The 26,736-nt window shown below is 36.0% G+C and overlaps 1 long non-coding RNA gene across 1 annotated transcript; it reads left to right on the top strand.

Moving 5' to 3' along the window:
* Window positions 1-24,919: 24,919 nt before the first annotated feature.
* LOC129209738 (uncharacterized) lies at window positions 24,920-26,129 on the top strand. The gene is made up of 3 exons (XR_008578182.1): window positions 24,920-25,025; window positions 25,333-25,365; window positions 26,119-26,129. It is a non-coding gene; the product is annotated as an uncharacterized LOC129209738 (long non-coding RNA).
* The last annotated feature ends 607 nt before the right edge of the window (window positions 26,130-26,736 follow it).

The raw sequence follows: 26,736 nt of genomic DNA, 5'->3' as shown, positions 1-26,736 counted from the left end.
AAAATACAAATATAGGAAATTAGTATTCATCTACCATTAGCCATCTAAGTCCAGTGTCTGAGAAACAGCAGGCAAAAGAACCATAGTAAGAAAATGTTGTATCCTCATAAGACTAGAGTCCTGTTTGAGACAGATTTAAAACTACTCTGTGATTGTTGTTTGATAAATACAGTGTGATCAGATATTCATCCAGAGTAAGAAATATCAAAATAATTCTAGTTAAACATCAGAGTCTGTATATTCTCTGTCTCATTCCGGGTTTTTTTCCCTACAAAGAGACAAATGTGAGAGAGGCATCTGCTTCACAAATACAATAATTGTGAATCAATAATTCCTTTCTTACAGGGCTACCAGCCTCAAGGTGGCAGTTCCTATAGCCAGGTAAGCATCAGTCAGTCACCAGTCAGAATACAGCATTTGGAAAGTGGAGTGCCATGGCACTGCAAAAGCACTTAGCTGTCACTCAGAATTTAAAGGACGTTTTCCCTAAAAGTGTGTGTTCTCACACTCAAAATTTATCCATGTGCTACTTGCTGATCTGGAATCCCAGCATGTGAAACCATCGCACTCAGCATCATTGTGAGAGCCAGGAGGAAGTCTGGGCTCTTTGTGCTACCTGCATAGCTTTAGGATGCAGTTGCTTGCTTTTGTTAACGCAGGCTGGATCCCTTACAAAAGGGAAGTAACCCAATGGTGTCCTTGTCTTAGGGTCGGCCGAGCTACTCGGGCAGCATTAGTTCCTACGGCCAGGTAAGCAAACGGGATATTCTGTAGGAAGCTCCTCGCTGTTCTGTCTGTGACCAGCATGACTGGCAGATTTTGGAGAGTGATATTTCCTTTGGAGGTCTGCTTCTGGCTTTGATTCATGGCTTTTGCTGAGAGTAGGACAATCTGCTGCACAGATGTTAGCGTACTGCTCTGCCTCCTTTGGCTCAAGAAGAGCCTTTTTGGGAAACCCTTGTGCAGCTGTATTTCCATAAACATTATGCCCTTTTTAGAAGCTTCTTTGTCAAGGTGGTAATTACCTTCCCTTTTTTAAAGGGTGCCCGAGGCAGCCAGTCCTATGGCCAGGTGAGATTTTCTTGCTGAAATGCATTGAGTTTTTTGTAGGAGCCTGCCTTGTAAATGGACTTTGGGGTTTGGTTGGGTATTTTTCCTTCTTGGTGTTGCTGAGCAGTCCTTGATTTTGGTTCGTACCACTGAATTACTGTGAAGGAAAAAGAACATAACAGAGAGGAACTTCTAGTGGAAATGTTTTGGGTTTTTTTTCTGTTGCAGCTGTGCTAGGACTATGGCTTTGTTTACAAATGAGTTCTCTCCTTTCTTACAGGACTACCAGCCTCAAGGTAGCAGTTCCTATAGCCAGGTAAGCATCATTCTGTATACAACATGTATTTGATGTTCCCATATATGTATGGAGAATTCTGTGGTTTGGTTTTTGAAATAATATAGTAAGTTGTTATTAGAAGTAAAAGTTGCGAACTTTTTTCATATGGGTCCTGGAACAATAGGCTCCTTGAAGCAACTCTTTCCCACGTGGAAATGAGTTCATGTAGCTATCAGCTCTTTGATGCACTATAACATTCAATATATACAATACTTTATAAGAAAATTCAGAGTAGGATGTAACTGGTGTCTACCTTTTAAACAGTCTGGCAGCTAAAGCCCTTTAAAATTTATTTCTGTATTTGAAATGGAGAAAAAGAATATTTGGATTACTGAGCTGCTGTATCTTTTCCCCAGCAGGGTGGATCTGCTTCAGGTAGCAGCAGTGGTTGTGGACAAGTAAGTCCTCTTTGTTCAAACTATTTGAAAACTAGACCCAGCTTTCTTTGTAGTAGTAACATATTTTTCAAGAAGTTATGTAATGTTCATTAGTTGGAATCTTTTGTTTTCATTGTTACATGGAATTATCTAGCAAAGAGATCAAGAAAGGCTAATATTGTTAGTCATTGTAACCAAAATGAAGTGGCTTCTCCTATGTAGCATTACATGCAGAAGACAGACAAGTAGTGATTCATCTGTCTACTCAGTAAACATAAAATCTTTGCTTGGCAATGATTTTTGGGTGTTACTCCGTTTAGTTCCTATAGAAAGCAATAGGATCAGAGAGTGGGTCCTGTGGAATAAGAATTGGATTAGTAGTTTTCATGCTGGTTTGATTTCAACTTGTGTATGCCTACAATGGTGTTAAGATGCTGTCCTCCATGCTGAGATCCTACGTGAAAGGATCTGTGGATGAGGCCATGACAGCAAACCTATGCTCAAATAAATATATTAGGGAAAGCAACAAGAATGAAAGTGAACTATAAATACACAATTTTTAGCAGAAGTATTTAGCAGAAATATTAGGATTGGTATGAGTGAAGTATGAGTGGAAAAGCATGTGAAAACATCATCAGAAGCAGCACAAGGACACTGTTAACAGCAGTGAAAGTGATAAACACTGAAGAATGTGTTACTTCCACCAAAGCGGTGTCACAGGTTGACTTAGCAGCAGAAGACCTGTGCTTTAATTACGGGAGTGTGACAGCCAGGGTAGAATTCATTGTGTGTGCTGTTTCTCATCCTGTTATCCCAACAGGAAGACTGGTTGTAGCCAAAATATACCCAAAACAGGGAAATAAAAGACACTGGGCAGCAGCCTTCACTAAGATCTATGATGGGTGAATCTAGCAAGATTCTGAGGTAGATGATCACACAACAGTAACTGTTGATTCCTAAAAGGACTGTCCAAAAAAAAAAAAAAGGCATTTCATTTTTACCAGTTCATCTTTACCAGTCAAGAGGAGCTAGGATGAGACAGAGAGATATCAATTGCCAGCCTACCTTGCTTTCCATGTGGCACACAAGTAGTCCTGCTTTGATCATCTGTGTGCATGTGTCTTGGTGCTTGTGAGTTTGTGGGTATGGGAGTGACAGAAGGTAAAGCCACAGACTTAAAGGGTTAAATAAAATTAAACTCACCCTCTGTAAAGTTTTATCTTGAGTTTTGTTACGTTAATTCTCACGTAAGAAATTTTAAGAAAGCTAATTACTTTGCAAGAGAATGAAAATTTCAGCATTTACCTTTTGGTTTGTTTGTTTTAACAGGGTGTTTCATATGACAGCAATCCCTGCCACCAGGTAAATGACCTTCCTCCTCTGATTTTAAGATGCATCCAAAATTAGTTTTGCCACTAACTCAATTAGTACCAACTTCAGATTCACGTAATGCAAATCCATTTAATCTTACCAATTATGAGATTAGAACTCGCTTTTTTCCTATACACAGGAGCATCACAGGGGCTTGGGGTCTTTTTTTCCCCCTTTTTCCTAGTATCATGTCTGTGAAATGTCTAGCTCTATAGGATCTTAAGGCCAGAGTCTGGAACGAGCAAGTCAGCTGCAGAGCTGCTCAACTGGCTCTACTTAAATCAGGGCTGGAGGTGGATTTTCCCATCAGAAGTTAGAAAATATTTTAGGACTGCCACTTGGGGTTCCAGAAAGAGACTGCCTTAACAATCATTTGATTTATGCAGTGACGTATAAATAGCTACATGTGTATTTGTTACAAGTTTCAGTGTTGGAACTCTAATAACCACTATCCTGAAAGATGCCTGTGGATGTTTAAAGAAACAATCTCTGTAAATGTTAAAAATGAGTAAGAAAACAGCAATAGATTATCTCTTTTTATTTGTCATACTTCTCTTGATTCTTACTGATTTTTCACAAGAAATTGAAAAATTGTATAGATTCATTGTATTAACAAATACCATGTTTTAGCAATATAAATATTTATTAGATTTATAAATATACAAACAGCATAGATGTTGATACATCATTATAATGGGGTATAGTATATGCAATATGCTGTAGGTAATATATTATTGTAACTTTGAAAGAATAATATATTATATCGGTATACAATTGTTTTATAATAGCTTTTCAAGTTTGGTTTGGGGTTTTTTTTTAATAAAGAGGAGCTATTTCTTTCTAAGACTAAAGAAAACACTTAAAATTTGTTCTAAAAGGTGCTAGAACATTGAAAGATAATACTTTTAATTTAATTTTCCTTTGTCACTCCTGAATGAAGTCTCAGCCCTATTTTAGTGAATGGCAAATATCCCACTTCAATAGCTCAGGATTTCACTGTTGTTGTTATGCACTTTTGACGCTAATACTTCTACAAATGTCTCTTCCGATTTCACCTGGAGGAGTTACATTCCTCTTCTAAGGAGGGCATGTTGAAACATACTGAGTGTTCTATTTCTTTTCCTCAAGACCACACTGTACCTCACAGCTGTCTCTGTAATAATACTATCAGAGGAATTTTTCATTTGATTTATATAAATTAGGTTTTCTACTGGAGAAAATAAAAATACATTCTCAAGAGACTGTTCAGAGTGAAACTCATCTGTGTACTAGGCATTACTTAAAGATAAATGGTTGTGGTTCCTTGACTTGTCTCATCTATTATTTACCTTTGCACTGTTGGCAATCTATATTACTATGTTAGAAATCATATCTATATCATATATCTGCCTCTGCTCCTTACTCTTTATTATTATCCATTGGTAAAAACTTTTAAAGCAGTTCTAATCCAGAGTATAGTTTTCTTGCTCGTGAGGGTATAGGCTCTTGCAGAGTCTCCCCAGCTCCAGGCTGTAACGCATTTTCTTCAGACATACTTTTTATCAGTGCTGAAATTCTGCTTACATAGAAAGAACTCAGCAACCTAATAAAACTAGCTTTGTGGATTCTGATCAAATTCAGCTCTCCAGCATTTTAACTGTTGCTGGTTTGTTTTCACAGGGTGGATCATACTCCTCACAAAACTATGGTGGTAGCCGAGTAAGTACTAGATTATTATTTCCTCCTACTGAGGTTTTACTTCACACCGGTTCCATGATGGTTGATCAATATCTGATCTGCAATATTGTAATATTAATTCTAATATTTTGTTGTTAGCAGGGTGGATCATCATCCTCACAATATTATGGTGGCAACCAGGTAGGTAGACCTTGATTTTCTCCTAGTAAGAATTTTTATCATATCTGATAAGTTATCTAGATATCTGGAAAGTTGTATTTCTTCAAAGCAATCCCAGGCAGTTGTTTATTCCAGCTTTACAGCCCCCGAACAAAATCGCAGTTTCCTCTGAAGTAGGGTTTATGTTTTTTTGGTTTATAGGATGGATCCTTCTCACAAAACTATGGTGGTGGCCAAGTAAGTAATGCTCTATTTCCCTACTTGTAGATAACTTCATACAAGCTTTGGCCTCTGCTCAAAACAGGGTTTTCTATATCCTAATTTTCTCTGATTTTGGTTTGTTTGTTTTAAAGGGTGGATCATCATCCTCCTCAGATGGCTATTATGATAGTCAGGTAACTAGTTCTTTCTTTATCCTAGTTATATATTATTTCATGCTAATCTTTGTAGTTCCTGAATCATCTTTCTCAAAGATGTAATAAAACATAATCATTTGTGTAGTCTTTTTGTTTTGAATTGGTTTTGGGTTTTTTTCTTTACTGAAGAATAGGACATTCCCTGTAAGTAACTATTGCAGCCATGTATTTGGATTCTTATTTTCCTTAAAAAGATCTTTCTTTAATTCAGCTTTTTCTTTGCACGAGCCTCAATTCTGTCTTGCAGAGTACAACATCAAAGTGTATTTTTAACAATCCATTTTGTGAGGAAATAACTAGTATCTGATGTCCTTCTAGGATTCACAAGCTTCCTCAGATGATAATCCCAATGCTTGCGACGATGTGAGTATGCTTTCTCTAATATATTTTAATCACAACATTTTTCATATAGATGGGAAAATACTGCACTGCTAGATGCAGTCTTGTGAGCAGAGTGATCCAGAAAGAATGTTGAGTTCCCACACTAATAGCTGTTTCAGCAACTGCATGTTTCCTTAAGAAAATTGTCATGTCAGTGTTTACAGACAAGTTCTGTGATTTTTAAATGCATTTAACTTGATGAAATGAAATATGGACAAAAAGATTTCAGTGGCTTTGCAGTAACAGAAGATTTTTGCCTAAAATCTAAGGATACATTTTGCAGTATTTAAAAAAAAAAAAAAAAAAAAAAAAGAAAATCCCATAGACAAGCTTTAAATATGTACAATGAAAGAAAGGAGAGATACAGTAGCAGATATTCCACTGTTTTTCATATTACATTTCTACCAATCTAAAGTTGCTATTAAAATGTTTTTAAGACTGGAATGGTAGGATTTCAAACTAATTTAGGCAAGACTGTAGAGGATGTGAGCAAGAAATTATTTTTATTATATCTGTATGCAGTATCAGAAACAATCAGGTTTCTGTGTAAGTTTACTGTATTTAAATAATTCTTAAAGAAGGAAATAATTTATTCTTTTCCAGAATGACACTACCTATAGTGCCAATGGTCAGGTAAGTGTGGTTTTTTTCTTTTGCAGTATTCAAATTTTTATGAGTAATGATAGTGTTAGTAACTGAACACTTCTACATTAGACCTATGGGCCACTAATTGTAGTGTCTGATTGCTTTATAATACCCTTCAAAAGGTTAATTAAAGAATGAGGTATTAGATGTTCTATTTCTCTGTACTCAGTCCCTTCTAGCCTCCGTTCTCAAGGCTGCTGCACAATGATTTAAAACTGCACAATACTTCTAAGAATATACACTAACACAGTCTTTTTTTGTAGTATATGCACTTTGACTGTATAGTTATTTGGGAATTAACTATCTGTGTACATGAGGCATGTAGCCACCTCAAACTTTTTCCACTTGGTCTAATCTAAACTCTCATCTATGCTAGTATTGTAAAGTAACATTTATCCCTGGTAATACTCTCTCTGCAAAGAATTTCCATCTGTCCTATAAGCAGAAACTGTGATTAACATGGACAGATCATGACCAAGCAAATATACTGTTGTGTAAATTAATGACATTTTTCCGTACTTCTTTCTGTTCATGGAAAAGCTTTTTCCATTTTTTACAGTCTCCTTTTGTTTTACTGCCATCTAGAGTAACCTTCTGTCATCAGCTACTTGCCTTTTCTTTAGTTGTCAGCCATAATACTTTACTGCTTCATTATTTTCCATATTTTTTTCCTCTCCAGTACTTTAGTACTGCACCAAACATGTATACTAGGAAGTAAGGAGGCCTTCTGAAAACAACTTTAGGTTTTGCTTGTATTTATCTTGAATGCATTGCATTAGGTTTAATGCAAAAGGTCCTGCAAAAAATAAATTAAAAAAAAAAAAAAATCCTTCAGCAGCAAGCCCTCATCGCTTTAAGAGTCTCATTAATTCCTCTGTTGTTCATAAAAGATGCTATTATTACTTTGTTTATCCCAATCCAGTGTGTATTGCTGGACTTCATTGTAAAAGAGTTTGCTTCTAAACATTCTCACAAGGAAGCATGGGGTATGTTAAAAAAAATAATAAAATTAACTATACAGATTGTTCTCTAAACCCCAGTGATTGAGCTGAAGGAGAATCCACTAGGTAGGAACCTCTGATAAAGGATTGATAAAGTGAAAACAGACAAAGAATATTCTTTTAAGGCTCTTACTGATAATAAAATGATAGCTCTGGATATTTTCCTGTCCTGAAATATGCCACCATAGACAAGTTTAGGCAGTTTTTTGCTGAAGGTGTTCTGTGTGGAGGCCTGCGTCTATAAAGTAATACCTGGCTTCTGGTTCCTTTACAGAGTTCTGGTTGTGCAAACAAGAAAGTTGTCGTTGCCAGAGTAAGTAACCTTTTTGCTTTTCTTTTTTTTTTTTTTTTAACTGCTTCTAGGATTTTTGCCCTAACCATTTCTAATTTGCCCCAATTACGCCTATTGTTTCCCTAATTATGTTTTTTCTAATTAATATTCTCCTATTTAAGGAAAATGTAAAATAAAATAACTTGGCTATTTGCTCTTTGGGTGAATTTACTTTAAAGGAAACATATATATATGAAAAAATAAATGAAAATCCTGCTACGAGGTATAGGGCAGCTCAAATTCCTGTTTCAGGAAGCACATACAGAGTTGGTACAAGCTAACATTAAAATGAAATGAGTATCATACAAACAGAGGATGGGTAAAATTTTAACTGAAGTAAGATAGAATGATGAAGTAAGAAAGAATAATGTTTGATAATTTATTGTGCTCAGCATATTGTGGAGATATGGGTATGTGTATTGTGTAGCTTCAAGTCAGACTCAACAGTAGCCTATAGAAATGATGTGCAAATAACCTTTTATTTTATAATAAGGCATTCCTACTCAATGTAGGCACTAAGGGGTCTGGAGTTGTTATAAATAAATAATATGGGAAAAAAAGGCCTGTCACTGATCATGGAGTTTTCATCTCCTAATAGTAAATGTTTTGATTTTTACAGGATACATCACATGTTTTGAGCAGAAGAGACTATGATGTACAGGTAAACCATTCTTGTAACTTTTTCTGAACTACTGCTGGTGTTACAGCTCCTTGGTGTATTACCTACAAGAAGAAGAAGAAGGGTCTAGTTTCCACAACAGACTATTCTGTTTACAGTTAGGTAGTTCTTTCCCAACAGAACAATGTATTTTATTTTTTTTATCCTTATGGAAAAATGAGTTATTTCTTGTTTCCTCACAGAATGAGTCTTCTACTTCAAATAGCAGCCACACTAACCTCCAGGTAATAATATAACGTCTACTGCATGATCTCACTGCAAGGAGCTTTCTGATAAATTATATTTCATTTCTGAAAATCGGGTTCCACTAATGTATTTGTATGGAAGGATGTTATTTTGATTTGACATTATTTTCCCTATAATGTCATAATTTTGCACAGTTGTAAATAATGATAATGAGACCAGGATATATACTGTCTCCTCTGCTCTTTCACTCCACTAAGCAGGTAAGCATTGCAGGTGTTTCTTTACATAACATTTTGTAAAAGTTGTTTGCAAAACACAGAAGAAACAGTTTTGGAATCTTTTTTTTAGAAACAGTCCTGCTCTAGTGATGGTAATGGCCAGATATATAGTTCTGTTTCATTTAGAATTTGGTAACAAAGCACATCTTAGTGATTATGTACATCTGTTACAAAAGCAGGTCCAACTTTCGTAGTCTGTAGACTTATGTACTGCTGCAGCAGTGTGTATGTCATAGAATCATGTGAAATTTAACTGATCCAGGGTGGCACCTGATTCTATTTTTCTCAATATTTTGTACTCTATTGGTACTCATCAGCTTCCCAGACGTCTAGAATCCTGCTATGCCCAGCATAATGTAGATGTTAACACTAGCATAGTCTCTGTCTCGGAGAGCTTGAAGTCTAATTCAATAGTACAGTCAGACCTCTGAGCTCCAGAGAGTAGCAGTGTTCTTAGTTAGTTTTTCTGATACCCATTCCCTGTGTATTGTATCCAGTCACTAATTAAGTTTCATCTACATTTATGTTTTCACAATGATTCGTACAGAGTTCTGAACAGATAAGGTTTGTTGGTGCCGGGAAGTAGTACAAAGAGTTTGTCACCTTGCTTGTCACTACATAATTTTATACCTGTTAGATTCTGATAAAATTCTTCTATAAAAAATAATTGTTTTCTTCACAGGGTGGATCATTTATCGCAACTGGTAGCGGATCAAGTAGCCAGGTCAGGATTTTCTCTAATTTTATCCAATCTTGTCCGTATAGCTTCCTGGCTATTAAACTAATTAAATTCAGGACTTGGAGTTTAAGTCCAGTGGTTTTGTGTGCGGGATTGGTGATGTTATATATTAAATTGTAAATGAAGTGACCCTGTTCAGATAAATTTAATCTGAAATGGCTCTCTGAAATCACTTCTTAAGATTGTTTCAATTTCACACACAGTTTATTGGTGAGAGCACAATGGTGATTCTCTGTACTCTTGACTACCCAGATAATTCTCTCTTGATGAGGCATCTGTCATTGAGACATAGCATTGAGAGATGTAGTATCAGTCTAACTTCCAAAGTAAACATTAAATGTATAGAGCTATGCTGTCCCCTCATTTGTTCTAGGTCACAGCAACTCTGTAGTCCCACAGTCTTTCTTCCCCTAAACAGTTTCACATCTGAAATAAGATTTTACTTTAAACTTCCACAAAGCAATAATTGTTTCTTCTTCCTCTTTTTAATTTATAGGGTGGTTGCATTTGTCCTGATGGAAGCAGTGGTACTAGACAGGTAATTGTTCTTCTGAGTTTATACTGCCATCTACATAATGGAGCATTTTGAATTAATCACCTAGTGTTACCAGAGTGTCCATGCTTACTAAACTTTATTGATAATTTCCTTAGTATGGATAGAATTACATGCAATGAAATGGAAGAATGAGTCCCACTTTAACTGTATAATTGCCATTTGACCACTAACTTTCTATAACTGTGCTTGGTAATCCAGATGCTCTGTCAGTTGACTGTTATGTGCTAATTATTCATTACTTTCAAAAACCAGAGTCAATATGCATGCCCTGTAGTAAGCACAGAATTTAATTGCATCCAGCTTAGGTTCCTTGTCCTTCCTACTGGTGCAATAAAATATTGTGACTGAAATGTCAAAATCTGATAAATATTTCAAAATATAATCTCGTAAATTAATATTTAAACTATTCTTTCCCATAAATAGAATCGCTGCAATTTCATGATCATTGGCACCGGATAAACTTTTCTCTTAGGCAATGCCTCTGTGTCAGGAAACAAACCAAGGAATGTGGTTACATGACTAATTTTACTAGGCTTCTGGCTTGGTAAACTTGGATTTTAAAGTCACCTATCTTCTACCTGAGAACTTATTTTTGAAGCTTTTACTGAAGCTGTATTTACACAAACCCGCTTGAGTGGTGTAATATTTTTCTAGTTTTAAATTTCAGCAGGAATCACATTGTGGAATATTATTTCTATTAAAAAGCATGCTATGTAAACAAACTAATTGTATGAAGAAATTACTGCTTTCTGAACTTAACTGTCATTAACTTTAACATATAGCAATAGTCATTTTGGTCAGGTAAAATACCACCTCTTTCATATAATTGAGGCCAAGCAGTAATAATGACCTACATGTTTTAAAATACAGACTAGTCTATTAAAATAACTAATATTGAAATTTCATTGAGGAAAAACTTTGTCATGTGATTGTAATGCTATATAAGCAAATCCATTTACAAGGAAAAAGGTGGACGTCTTTATGCATTTTTTCATTCTAATAGGGCCTTTTTCTTTGTATGCTTAAATTGGTGCAAAAAGAGGCTTAGCTCTCAATGGCAAGCCACCACAGCTTGGCTGGGCACAGGAGAGTGTATTTAGTTACTATCAAACAATAATTGTGAACATGAAAAAAATAAGACATCTAAACTGGACACATTGGAAAACCAGCTCTCAGTGCAGATGTGTCCACTTTGATACACAAGAGATTTGTATTTCAGTTTGTGATAGTATCAGCTGATAGAATTAATTTATGATAAACTAGGTAGTGATAGTCTTTCTTGATCTTTGTCTTCACCCAACAGTAAAGTTCAGTGATTTTGCAAAGGAATAGACTGAATTAAAAAACAGAAATATTTTCATTTTCTGTCCAGGGTCAATCTCTATATATGGCAGTAGCAGTGCCTAAGATTAGTGTGTAAACATTGGCCATCATAGGCAGGTTCGTTCATTCTTATTAAAAAAGCAAGGTATAGGTAGATGTATATGTATAAATAAAACAGCATTCATAAATCTTACATAAAAGAGACAGTCATCTACTTCTTTGAAGATTCTTCAGCCTAGGAGGAAAAGTCCTGCAAAAAGCCTTCTTCTAAACTTAAAAGCTATGAGTTACTTGAAGGTCTTTTCAAACCTGGAAAAGATTATAAATTGAGTCAAAACTACACATATTTAAACCATCTTGTTTCAAAGCAAATAATGGGTTTCCTGATGCAGATCCCCAAATTCCTCACACTGTAATTATTCCACTTTTTCTCTAAGCTTCATCTAAAGACAAGAGGTCAGTCTACAAATAGTATCTGAGGAAGCAGTGGCAGTAATAATGGATGTTATGTACTGGTAAATAGTATTCTCCTTTAAGTAGTGACCTGAAAAATCTGCTCTCCTAAACCCTATTAACACTTTGGAAATTCAGTATTCTGGCAATTTTTAAAAACACGACCAGGGTCATGATCATCTATAACAATATAAAGTCTGCCAGGTATGGCATAGGATTCTGTGATTAGAAATAGTAAAATGAAAAATTATTATTTCTTTCAGGTCTTTTAACCTGAAATGTACCTGCTAAAGGTTTCCCTATCTCTAACAAAAGTAACCAGTGTTGTCTTTTAATGGTTGAATTAATATCCTTTTTGAAAGCTCTATTTTGAAAGAATAGAAATTCAGAAATGGAATCCCTTAAATGTCTGTTTGCAAGACAATAGCTAGTCTGTGTTTTCATTTCAGGGAGCCCCAGGTTCTTCACACAGCACATATTCTGGTAACCAGGTAAACGTTCAGCTAAAATGCCCTATTCAGAAGTTCCATCTAAAACTTTCCCTGAAGGAGTAGCCAAATATAAACCAGTAACACATTCTGTCTTCTGCACAGGGAGGGCCTTCCTTCTATCCCGGAGGATCCTATGGACAGGTAGTTGTTCTTCATCCCGTACCAGGATGACATAGACTCCCATCATCCTGGTTCCTAGACTCCTGATACTGTGGATGCTATGACATGCTATAGTTACAGACCTGACAGTTGTCTCTTAGAGTAGAAAACTGAAATTAACCCTGATGTAACCTAGTGGTGTGAGGTTTGACAGAGAACAATACTGAATGGTACCTGCAGTTTCCTTGCAGAATTCAAATTTCAGCAGGCTAAGAAAATTGCCACCAGAAGACTTCTTCCACTTTAACAACATTAGTCTTGATTTTAATTTAGGTACATAAAAGTTAACTCAAAACTGGAAGAAAGGGTGTAAAGTGAGAACTTTAAAGAGTTGTCTTGTGTGTAAGGAAATAGCTGGTCTCTGTTTTCCTTTCAGGACGGCCCAGGTTCTTCCCACAGCTCTTACTCCGGCAACCAGGTAAGAATTCCAGTCAATGTGCCTACACAGCAGCAGTCTAAAAGTCTTTCTTGAGATAGCATTTTAACTACAAAACAGTAAATTGTTGTGTTTTCTGTACAGGGAGGGTCTTCTTTCTATCCTGGTGGATCTAACGGACAGGTAAGTGTTCTTACTTGTTTGTAAAGATAGGAGAGACTTCTGTTATCTTCATTCCTCTACTGCACTTGAAAGAAGGAAAGCTTTTTCTTGAGGGAACCAAAATAATAAACTTTTTATGTTTTCTGTACAGGGAGGCTCTTCTGTTTATGACAGCAGCAATGAATCCTATGGTCAGGTAAATACTCATTTCTTTTTTCTTTTTTTTTCTATTTTTTCTTTGTATAAAGGGTACTGAGGGCTGATACCCTGGCTTATATATACAGCAATGTTGTGTATTTTGGCTCTCGCTATGTTTTAATGAAGGTGTTTTTTGTGGAATGAATTTGCATATGCTTTTAAATAAGTAGCCTGAAAATTTATAGGGGAGTAAAAGGTGCGGTGCCTCCAACCATTAAAGCTTATTCTCCTCAACCATGCTAGCTTTGAATTATCTGCAAGATGAAGGTCTCTTCAAAAGTGGAAATAGAATTTGAGTTAAAATACGTTAAATTCATGTTTTACAGGGACATAACTATGAGTTGCTCAGTAGCCATTCTGATAACTAAGTAAATATTCAATTTTTTTATATCTCCCTAGAAGGGAATCCCTACAGTAAGTGTCAAATTAAAAAAAAAAATAAATCTGTTTGCAATGTGAAAATTACTTGTTTTCTGAACAGGGTGGATCTTCCACATATAGTGGTGCTGGATCTTATGGTCAGGTAATTATTGTTTGTCTCGTACATCAAAAGCTTAAGCTTGCTGTGTTTGTTCTTATGTTTACTGGGTTCTATATTTCAGTTATTTTTAAGCAATGACCATGAAAATGCCATTTTACCTTTTGTTTCTCTTTTATTTACCCCCTTACAACTCCAAATGTTTCCATAACAGAGGGAAGGTGATGCACTATATACACTATCCTCCTAACTGTGCAATTGTGACTATTCAATGCTTTAACTACTTTGTTGTTTATGCATTAGCTCATTCAAAACAAAAATATTTTGTGCATTTACTTTACACGCCTTGCTTATGCAGAAGCTGTTGAAAGTCTAGGGGAATGCACATGCTATGCTTGAAGTCTGTATTTATTGATGTGAATCTCATTCTGAGATCATTCTGTAGGGACCATCTTATGTTTTCTTTAGCAAGACATTTTAACCAGCCAAAGTCATATAAAATTATTTATTAAAAATAGTAAGACATATAATCCAGATAGAGCTTTCATAGAAAATTTTGTTGTGTTGCTACTTCTAGTGCAGGATCTAGAAAGAAAGCATAGATAATGGGAATTATGAATTTAAAGAATGGTTAATTTTGCAAATCATCTTTATAAAAATGCATGTTTACAAGGAAGGGTTTTTTAACCTCTTGTGCTTAAGCAACACGTAAAGTTATGTATTTTTTCATTTCTTGCACGTTCCCTGGTTTAGGTAAAATTGGAGATTCTAAGTGGCTCATTATTTTTGTTCTTCTATTTTATATTCTCCACAAGTAAGATCACATCAGAATCAATTTTATAGGAAAATAAATGATTTTCCATTATTTTACAGGATTCACCTTCCATAGGAGGTGATGAAACTGATGACAGTGTAAGCATTTTTTCTGAAGTATATCAATATCAGAATTTACTACCTTTTAAAGTATCTAGGTGCTTACAAGCACCTCTACCTTATCTCATCATCTTGTCTTTAAGAGCTCCTTCACAGTACATTCTAATCATCTATGTTGTTTAGTAATTTTCTGCAATAGGTTCTTTGAAATGATATTGTTTCTATAGATAAAGGAAAATGTAGATTTAAATTATGTCACATTATTGTGCTGTGGTATAAGGACTTGGCAAATTAAAATTGTAGTTACAACAGTTCTGACTTGTAACAATCATACATTTTTTTAAATTGGTTATTGGAAGTAGCATTTACAAAGGAAGCTCTTTTCCTTTATTTCACAATTTGCTTCAAAACTCAATATTTGTATACACTCGTGGTATACAAAACAACCAGACACATCTTACTTCCAGCAATTTAATTTGGCTATTTTTTCACTGAATTAATTTAGCTAATTTAACTACAAGAACATTACTATCAATATTGTCAGATCAGCCATTCTTGTTCTTGAGGGTTATTTTTTCTGATTTATTTCCTTAAGAGTATATTCCATATATGTTTCCTATTCTGGTCACTAATAACAATTCCCACAAAAACTTAATTGCTCTTAAAATACAGATTTATTTTAAAATTCAACTCTTCCTTGGTTTTTTTTTGAGAAAACACATTGTATTTGACCCTTAATCATTATCTCATTCTTTTTCTACAAACTTCCCTTATCGACACTGCACAGGCTAGTTCCCTCTCTTTCCATCTCCAATTCACGCTACACTTCATTTATGTTTTTTACAATGCCAGGCATATAAGATTCAAGTTCCTTCATCTATATATTGCATAGGAATGGTCTGTTTTCATGTAGTGTTGTAAGAACTGCTTGCTTTTCTGTTTAAGAACATGCCTTTACTCCTGACTAAAGTACATTTCCTATTAATTTTGGCGAAGCTGTTTATAAAACTTTCCAAATATAATGTCTCGTTTTCTTGGCGTCTTGAGTAATTGATTGTACTTTAACTGGATTTCTAATAAGTCTGTTTTCCAGTGTCCTGGTTAGTAGGAAATTGTTCCCCACAATTTTTTATAAATTCAGCTGTGTGCTTCAGCCACAAGTATAGTGTGTCATTAGTTTCCTTGCAGTTTCTGTATCAAAATCTTCTTGTGGATATTCAGCAAAGTTAAAATATGATTTTAGCCCCCAGGACCTCTGAAAGAAACTAAGGTATAACAACATTGGTGTGTACCACTGAGGTCTTACAAGAACCAAGACAGATTTTAAAGTGCTGATATTTTCCCCTATTGCATTCTAAGAGGAAATAACATAGATTGAGATGTGAACTCATTCCTTTATTACACTATATCAGGATTCAGCTTCCCAGATAAAGAAATGCAGAGAAAGAATTTGAAAGAACACTGCTTATCCTACAGCTTAATCTTCCCAACAAGTCACACAAACAAGCAGTAGGTTTTTTTGCCTTCCACCCTTGCTTAGAAAAAAAAAAAAAAATTGCCATGCAATAACTAGATTCTAATATTTTTTAGGATTCCACCTCGCCATCTGGCAGCCAGCAGAGTGAACGGGTAAGCGCTGCTTCCTTACGTGTTGCCAGGGTGTCTGCCCCAGTGCTTGGCAACTGCTAGCCACCTGAATTACATCTTGTGTGGTGTGGCAGCTTCCGGTGTAGGATAGAAAATCCTTGAGCACAGAGGGAATGCGGATATGGCTAAAGTGTTAAAGTACTGATAGAAATCCCAACTGTTGCTGAGGTGTGTTCTTGAACCTCAAACTCACATTACAAACATGGTACCACAGTTTACTTGTTCAGGTTCCTGCCCGTTTTCCCTCATTGCCCGACTGCAAGAGGCTTCAATACCATGATTTGTTTAGCATTTATTCTAAGTGAAACCCTTTGCTTTGTTGCGCTGCATGAATTTCTTATGAGGGCTTCTATTTTCCTGTCATTTTTACATGGCACCTATTTTATTTATTCTAATGAGGATTAAATGACAGAGAAATTATTTTGTTGGAAAAATAAGAACTATTTAATCGTTGTATCCAAAAGAATCTCTTTCACCAAAAGAGCAATAATCAACAGGCATAAAGGGGCATGTGCTGTTTTATACAGAAAGACCTTTTTTTTGTTGTTCTTGAGCAATCCATGAGAGAAAATTAAGGAATGAGGAGAAGCAAGAAGGGAGTGATCAGCTTCCATCCTGATCTTTCCATACTACAAAAGAAAGGAAGTTTTTGGTTTTTTCATGTAATTTTAATACATTTTCCAGGATTTTTATTCCCCAGGAGGCAGCCAGTCAGGTGGACATGTAAGCATCTATTTTATTCATTATTTGCAGTTACCTTCCAAAATAGCTATTCTATTTAAAAATTATCCTGATGAGTAAATTATACCAAACTATTTATCTCCTAGAATTTCTCATATCTGGCATCATATCTTATGAAACTAAATGGCAAAAGTTTTTAAAAAAAAAAAAAATTAAAAAAATTAAAAATGTGTGTATGACTATTCAACAACATAAGTCTTGTTTTGCAGAAGATATTTTAAACAAAAATAAATTGGATCTACTTTTTGCAGGGATCATCTTCTCAAGGTGGTGGCTACTCCAGTGGACAGGTAAATACTAACTCTCTGTATTTTTGACCTGAAGTATATGTTATACAAAAGCTTGAGTCCTCATATTGTATTACAGCAATTTTTTTATCTGGGAGCAAGTTTCATTTGGTACTCAAACACCTTTTTCTTATATATCTCTATGTAAAAGTCCAAGTGTAAGCAGAGTGGTCAAAATACAATTTGTGTATTAACTGATGTTCTAACACTAGGAAACAAATGAAGTAATAAATATTTGGTATTAATTTATATTTTAAAAATATAAATCAAGTTATTTTTATTTTTTCAGGACTCATCTTCATCTGGAAGCAGCCAGTATGGTGGGCAGGTGGGAAATTTTTCTTCAGTGTTGGTATTTTGTTGTTTTTTTCCCCCTAACGTACATATTTCAACAAAATATTACCAGATTGGTAATACCTAAGTTTCCAGACTACTGGGGGTCTGTGTGTGTGTTTATCCTCATTAATCTTTCTATAGATAAAATTTTAACCAGCTAGATCTTTTCAAACATAGTTTAGAGAGTAAAAGACAATATTTTGTAATCAAATATACTGTCGAACTTAAAGAAAATATTTTAAATGAAAATTTAACTTTTACAGGGTTCAGCTTCTTCAGGAGGCAGCCAGTCTGGTGGACAGGTATGCTCTTCTTTCTCCACACCATTCAGTTGTGCTAGTGTCAGGCAGTCAGGGTTTACTTTGTGTATCTTCCCTTCACAAGAACTGTTATCCTTCACCTGTGTCCTTTTTGCCCAAAGCCTCAGCAACATGTTATTTTCTGTGCCATTCAGACATCCCGCAGGCCAGAGTAGCCAGTAGTAACTGTCTGAATGGCAGCTGTATTTGAGCTTCTGTGCCTACTTTGGTGCCAAACATTTTTTTTTTCTTCTTACACATTTTGTGCAGATTGAATGTGGAAAGTGGCACACTGAATGGTGAACCCCTGGCCACATCTCAGTTTGTTTTATCAGAGTAGAAAACACCTGTTTTCTGTAACATTTGTAGTATGAAAGAGTACTGCATGTATTCCAGGTGCTCTGGCTTATCTAGAAAAAAAATTTGCTTTCTGTAGTACTACTCAGAATTTTTTACTTTTCCTTTTGGTGAGTAAGGTTTTTTTAAGGTAAAGATCGTAGATAACAAATTTGAAGATAACAAAATTAGAAGTTTTTTGCCCCATCAGAGCAATAAGTGTAGGAACAGTTGCATAGGATGAAGAGAACAAAAAATAGATTAATTTCTATAAATTGGGCACTTGGACCATTATGAATGTAACTTTATGGCTTGCATACCCAGGATGGTAGAAGAAGTAAACTGAGTTGTGACTAGAGTCCCTTTCAGTCCTGTGCTCTTGATATCTTAAATATTTTCTGCATTCTTTACAGGGTGGATGTGATTGTTCTGGGGGAAGTTCTGTAAGTGTTATTTGTTCATTATACCTTTTCTTTTACTAAATTATGTAACTGGAAAATTATCTGTGGTCCTTTTTATTTCTAACTTATTTATTTGAATGTACTCTTAATTTTATATTCATTGTTCCTTTGGTGACTTACATATTACTGACGTGGTAGGAGTTATTTCTCATTATGCCAAGATGAAGAATTCGGAATCATAGAATCATTTAGGTTGGAAAAGACCTTTAAGACCATCAAGTCCAACTGTTAACCTAGCACTGCCAAGTCCACCACTAAACCATGTCCCTAAGCACCCCACCTACACATCTTTTAAATACCTCCAGGGATGGTGACTCCACCACTTCCCTGGGCAGCCTGTTCCAATGTTTGACAACCCTTTCAGTGAAGAAGTTTTTCTTCATATCCAATCTAAACCTCTCCTGGTGCAACTTCTTGTCCTATCACTTGTTACTTGGGAGAAGACACTGACCCCCAACCTTGCTGCAACCTCCTTTCAGGTACTTGTAGACAGCAATAAGATCTCCCCTCAGCCTCCTTTTCTCCAGGCTAAACAACCAGAGTTCCCTCAGCCATTCCTCATGAGACTTGTGCTCTAGACCTTTCACCAGCTTTATTGCTCTTTGGACACGCTCCAGCACCTCAATGTCTTTCTTGTAGTGAGGGGCCCAAAACTGAAGACATTATTTGATGTGCGGCCTCACCAGAGGCATGTACGGGGGGGACAATCACTTCCCTAGTCCTGCTGGCCACACTGTTTCTGATACAAGCCAGGAGCCGCCAAAGTTTGCAGCAAGTTGTATTCTCTGAGCAGTGACTTTCAGTTACCATATAGTATTTACAGAGATGTGTATCTCAAAAAATATTTTTAAAAAATTGATTCCATTAATTAGCAGAAATAATTGACAAAAGATCTATTATGAAGGGAAGCTAAAATAATATCAAGTCTACAGAATTACCAACCATGAAAATTTGTCTCAGAAACCGATGTCTACCAAATTAAAGAGAAAAAAAAACAAAAACCCTACACCACAAACAAACTTACCCACTTCTCACTTGTGCTTTTAAGTCCATATGAAAATATTTAAAGACTGTGAAACAGAGTAATACATGCTTTCTGAAGCAAATCATATATGGTAAATCAACATGTAGTATATGCAGGACATTCCTGCACCTTGGGTAGCGTTCTTATTTTCTAGGCAATGAGTCATGGGTAGATACAAAATTATACTTTGTGATTTATAGACTTCTAGGCCAAAAAAGACTGTTTGCTATCTTGGCAAATTATGAAAAGTGAAATGCAAGTGTAATTTAATTTCAGACTGTGATGTTCTTCCTTTAAAATACCATAGAACAGGCATTTTAAGGTTTTGTTTCATTTTTAATTTATGATCAAAGACAAAGGCTTTTTTATTTTTTTTTTCTTCCCCCCCCCCCCCCCCAGGGTGGAGCCCCTACCTTAGTCAGAAGCGATTCCTCTGCAAATGTAAGCATGTTCATCAGCTTTTAAGTGTGCCCTGTTTGTTTTGTCAATATAATGGCTAGAGAGGTTAAAAGGAGTTAGTACCTAACAGAAGTCACACACTCGTTAAAATAACCTACCTTATTTACAATTAAAAATACACACAGGACACTCACGCAGCACTCACAGTTTCTCTTTCCATTTGAAATAGTACTCATTCAAAGAGAAGTCTTCGAATGAAAAATGTTGTTTGGCACAAATGTAGGTACCTAACAATATAAATATTTACTTCAGGAGTCAGTTCCATTGGCTTCCTTGGAATTATGTCAAAATATCCCCTAAGGACATGGATTTATTAATTTGTATACCTCTTAAATCATTTACTGCAAGAAAGGTTAGTATTCATAGATCAGTAATTTAATGATGCTAGCCCTCTCATATGGATAAAAACACTTTTGCAGGAGAGACCTGTTTACAGCATTCCCAAGTCCCATTCTGTTCATCACGTGTTAGAAAGTCATGACATGTATGTCACTGGAGCTCTGTATGTGCTGCACTGAAGGTAGAAAAAACATTTGTATCTTTTTGTATCTAGCACAGAACTCTGTGGCATTGTTACCAGACTGCTAACTCATATGAAGCTGGCGTGAATACAGCTACATAAATGTACAATACAAAAATTAATATTACATAATAAATAGGGCCGGTCTTGTGCTCCCTTGTAAGAAGGAGGAATGTGTATATATCTACAGTCAGGAAAATATTCTTACCCACCTGTGTTCTACATCCTTCATATCATTGATGTTGTAATCTGTTTCCTCTGAAACTTCCAATTTGGACTAATTTGTTTTTTACTGACTTGGCTGTCTCTGGACAGCAGTTTGGAATCTGGGATTGTGTATAAAGATTGATGGAACGTAGTGGTGGTGTCTACATCAACAAGTACTGCAAACTGCTAGAGTGAAACAATCGGTGCTGATGAACTGATGGCCACACTATACACGTTTCAGGAAGAGTTTGCTCTGGTCTGGTCCCATGGACCAAAAGTCCATTTACTACCTGAATGTATTACATGTGCCCATAGAGAGCATTCTACAGTTTGAAAGGCATCCAATTAATTCACTCCTAGACCACTCCATGATGCAAAACAAACTCCAGACAGCAAGTACTATCAGGAGTTTTGTCTCAAAGGCACACTCCTGATCTGTACTTTAATGCGTAGATGCACCCAGTACCTCAGCATGAGAATGGCTTTTGCATACTGAATGTAGATCTTGGTTCTCCTACACCTATATGTTGCAGTCTACCTCAGAACAATATCTTCTTTACAGGGCAATTCAAAGTCATTTTACACAGTTAAGATTCCTTATGAAGGACATAAGGAGACACCCATTCCGGTGGACAGATGCACACTAAACTTTAGATGTATTAACGAAGTAGGGAAGGCTAGATTTTACATTTTGAGTAGATTTTAAACCCAAGCAAAAAACTGTAAAATAGAAATTTACATCATGCTGTCCTTCAAGATGTTTTGCTTTCATATAGTTCTGTTAGAGAAAAATAACTGGTTCTGTTTTTCCTTTTTCCATTTTTTCTTTTTCCCCAGGGCTCATCATCTTCTGGAGGCAGCCAATACAGCAGCCAGGTAAGCATTCACTCCAAAAGGACAGCCAGCTTGCCAGTTCTGAAAGTGACCGTTATTCGCAAACTCAATTAAATTCTGTTTTGATATTGGAACTATGTTTAAAGAGCAAAAACTCGTTAAATGAAATTCAAGTTTGATATGTCCTAAAATTTCTACACGTGGCTTTTCTAGCAAATAGTGCCCTTGTTTTTGTGAAACTAATGTAATGAACCTCACATAAAAAAATAGGTATTCCCCCAAGTTAGCTTGTAAGGCTCGAACTCTAGTTATTAAAGCATACCGAATGTCCTGCTCGCTGGCCTTTATTCTTACCTTGCTCTCTTGCTCCTATTGTCATGTTTTGATTTAAGGAACTCCTACAGTAAGTAATTCACTTATTTGGTATTCTTTACAGGATTCATATTCCTCTGGAGCTAACCAGTATGGTGGATATGTAAGTTCTTACTTTTAAGTATTTTATATGATATATTTGTTTTACCATTATTTGACTCTTATCAAGTAAAGGGTTATCCAGATACCTATCTCAGTATTTCAAGAAACTTTATAGTGATCTATTCTCTGTAGTAATATTCTGAATTCAAGGAAGACAAAAATATAGAGTTTATTCTGGGAAGATTAAAGAGTCAAATAACAAAATATAGATGTCTGCTGCTCATGTCTATGAATTAGATATTCAGAAATAACTGATTTTCAATATTTTTCCAGGGGCCATCTTCTTATGGAGGCAGCCATTATGGTGGACAAGTAAGCACTAATAGTCCCCACTTTTGTAGTTTTGACCTATGTAATCTTGTAGTTTATTCATTGTGTACCCGGCTGTCTACCTTAGCTTTATTTATCTTAGTCTAAAATCTCAGTAAATCTTTCTCTGTAGCAATCTGGTGCTACTGTGATTAAACAAAACATTTTCAGATTAAGACCATTATTTAAAACTAAGAAGAAATAGAATGTGAAATACATGGTTGATTCAACTGGCTCCTGAAATTTGCAGGACTATAGGTCATGTCTTTCTGAAATAAATTAGGATTTCCTGAAGCTGACCCAAATTTTTAAAAGCCTCATGAAATGATTCTATGAAATGAGTGTAAAGAAGTTTCGTTTTCCTTTTTTGTTGATATTCAGGGTTCATCTTCCTCAGGAGGCAGCCAGTATGGTGGACAGGTGAGAATTCTTCTACTTTATCGAAGAGACTTGGTAGTTCTCTGTGTAAAAGAACATTTTAAGGAGATTGATATATTTCCCCCCCCCCCCCCCCCCCCGTTTTATTTAATTTGTTGCTAGGTATATAGTAGTTATAAATGTATGTGGTACAAAGCCACAGGAGAGTTTTTAGGAGATGTAATTTCTGATGCATCATGGTAAATGCAAATGAGCCTCACTCCTTTTTGCACAGTCTGGTTCAGTACTCTCACAGTTTTGCACTGAAAGAAATTAGGTATCTCTCCTTCATATGCAGTATGGTTTAAAGGAGTACTATGACATGGATATGGAGGATCACAGAATGGTAGGGGCTGGAAGGGACTTCTGGAGATCATCTAGGCCAACCCCCCTGGCTAAAGCAGGATCACCTAGAGCTGGTTGCACAGGATCATGTCCAGGAGGGTTTTGAATATCTCCAGAGAAAGGAGACTCTACATCTTCTCTGGGCAGCCTGTTCCAGTGCTCGTTCACCCTCAAAATAAAGTTTTTCCTTATATTGAGATGGAATTCCCTGTGTTCCAGTTTGTGTCCAAATTTAATTTTTTTTTTTTTCCAGGGTTCACCTTCTTCAGGAGGCAGTCAGTATGGAGGACAGGTGAGAATCTCTTCCTGTGTAGTCCTATCACCCAACTTCTACATCAAAACTTGGTACTTTTATATTGACTGAAAAAAAAATATTTCAAGTAAACTCTGTTAATCTGGTAACAGATGATCAGGTATCTAAATACATATCATCTGAAACAATACAAAAGTTATGAAGTGCCAGTACTTCTGTTGTATCACAGTAAATACAGTTCTGGCCTTGTTCTACCCTCTGACCTGCCCTCCTTATTCTGAATCCATTTCCCTTCTGTTGCTGTCGTGGTTTCTTAGCTCTAACAGTAAGGAGTGGCTGGAAGCAGATTGCATTCCTCCTCTACCTATGGAATACCTCACTTCTTTCAGCAAAATGCAATATCAGAGTTGATACTAGAGAAGCAGTATGCCTCAGGAGGGGAACAGGGGAGAAGTTCTGGAGTTGTTAAGAGGTGTTCTGTGCTGTTGTGAAATGCAAGATGATGGATAGAGTTTAGTGCTGTCTAGTGGTATAGCCTTTAATATGGAGTGAAATCCCCAACAAACTCATCCTTGACATCTGAAAACATTTATTGTCAGATTTATTGCAGAGGGAATTAGAGGAGAAAGAGATTTTCAGTCCAAATAGTGTCTCCCAAAAGTAGGTATATAACCTTAATAGCTCATGATCAGTATTATGGAAGATTTTTATGTTACAGACTGACCCTAATTTGCATAGAACACATAAAGGGATAGGTCGAGTGTTTATCTTTCTGTAATCTTTCATTGTACAATAGAGAAAATAGTCTTTCTTTCAAAAACCCTTAAAGAAGATTTTTGATAGAGAAATAATTGGAACCTTTGCTTCAGGGTCCATCTTTCTCAGGTGGCAGCCATTATGGAGGACAGGTGAGAATTGTTTTTCTATGTATGGGTTGTTTTTTTCCATTGTTCACCTTTTTCACAAAACAGAAAAAGAGAGAAGCAGAATATAAAGGGGTGGCTTACAGCAAGAACAGTGTTTAGGTAGAACAGATGAATATATGACCTTCTGCTGCGTCAGCCCACTCAGGAAAGTAAAAAATAGGAGGCTGCCCTAGGCACACAATCCAGTACAGCAGCACTACTCACACTTGCCTGAAGCTGACTTTGATTGAAACTTTACTGTTCTGTTTAAACAGTAACCACTGTAAAGGGCAATAGATTTCAGTATGGTTATAAAGAAGTGTTCGCATTCCTGTGACACTTGAATCCATGGAAGAAAAATAAAAGTGTGTCTTTCTGTGACAGGTCATAAATTAAAGAATGTGCAACAAATATAAATGCTTTCTCATTTCTTTAGGGTATAGCTTCTTCAGGAAGCAGCCAGTATAGTGGACAGGTAAAACTTCTGCTTTTATAGTATTTGCAGTTTTGGTACAGAGTTCATTAGGAAAACTGACCGTATATTTTGCAAAAAAGGAACATTCTAAGAAAGAATAGCTTTAAGCCAAACTAAGCGAGGATTGCAAAGTATGGGTCAGTGATATGTCAGATCATGATATGAGTGAATGGTATGGGGGCCAGTGTGACTGCATGGAAATGCTTCTTTAAACAGATTGTTCTAAGCCGCCCATTTTTGTTATGTTTAAACAAGTGAGTCTGTTACTCCATAACACAGAAATAATTAGTTATTCATTTTTTTCCAGGGCTTTTCAGGAGGCAGCCAGTCTGGTGGACAGGTATGCTCTTCTTTCTCCACACCATTCAGTTGTGCTAGTGTCAGGCAGTCAGGGTTTACTTTGTGTATCTTCCCTTCACAAGAACTGTTATCCTTCACCTGTGTCCTTTTTGCCCAAAGCCTCAGCAACATGTTATTTTCTGTGTCATTCAGACATCCCGCAGGCCAGAGTAGCCAGTAGTAACTGTCTGAATGGCAGCTGTATTTGAGCTTCTGTGCCTACTTTGGTGCCAAACATTTTTTTTTTTCTTCTTACACATTTTGTGCAGATTGAATGTGGAAAGTGGCACACTGAATGGTGAACCCCTGGCCACATCTCGGTTTGTTTTATCAGAGCAGACAACACCTAGTAGGCCTCCACTGGAAGTCATATTTAGTTTTTTCTGTAATATCTGTAGCAATAAAGAGTACTGCATGTATTCCTGGTTCTCTGGCCTCCTTAGGAGAAAAAAAAAATTCTGTACTACTACTCAGAATTTTTTTTACTCATCCTATCAGTGAGTAAGGCTTTTACTGTAAGTTTTAAATGAGAAATTAGAAGACTGTATTTAAAATGTTGTCTGTAAGTGCACAGCTAGCCTGAAAGGACAGTGGAGGGAGAAATAAACTACTTTTAGATGGATCTTGGTGAGTCTATAAGCAGGATTTTATAGCCTGTTTTCTTGCAGTAGCAGAGTGTGAGTTTGATTTACTAACTTAGAGACCTCTTCCAGTCATAGACTCAGGAAAATAAGTTTGGTTGTGTTTTATACAGGGTGGATGTGTGTGCCCCGGTGGAAGTTCAGTAAGTATTTGTCTTTGTATATTTTTTCATAGTATGTACATACTGGAAAGTTCCCAAGAAACTACATTTCTTGAAATAATCCTATCTGTGAATTTATATGTATGATGAAAGGGTTTTTTTCACATTGTGCTAAAATGAGAAACTTTGAACCTGTTAAAGACAAAAATATTAAGTGACTTGCAACTGTAGTATCGTATTCAAAACAGCTACCCCAATGCATTTCTATTTTCAAACAAATATATGGGAAATAAATTGCACTTTCCCCATTCTGGATTAAACAAGTAGTAATGTCCTTCAGTAACTGTATTAAAGGAAGACTAGTCCTAACTCTGTAAAATACCCAGATGTGAAAAACTGCTTCAAAGCATTTGATTTCTTTCTTTTGCTTCGTAAGAGAGGGCTGGGACTTTTCTAAGAATATATTTCTCAAATATTTCATAGTATATCTGCTGAGTTTTGGACGTGTGTGTAACAATGTTGCTCTTATCACGGTTATTAACAGTATAATTGAACTAATGAAACCTAAATCTAAAATCTTGGCCCCAAATGCTTCTAAGTGGGAGCAGACCAATGCATTTAAAAAACTTA

The sequence above is a fragment of the Grus americana genome, chromosome 8 (assembly GCF_028858705.1).
Source record: "Grus americana isolate bGruAme1 chromosome 8, bGruAme1.mat, whole genome shotgun sequence".
In the NCBI taxonomy this organism is placed as follows: domain Eukaryota; kingdom Metazoa; phylum Chordata; class Aves; order Gruiformes; family Gruidae; genus Grus; species Grus americana.
This window is presented reverse-complemented; position numbering and strand designations above follow the sequence as displayed.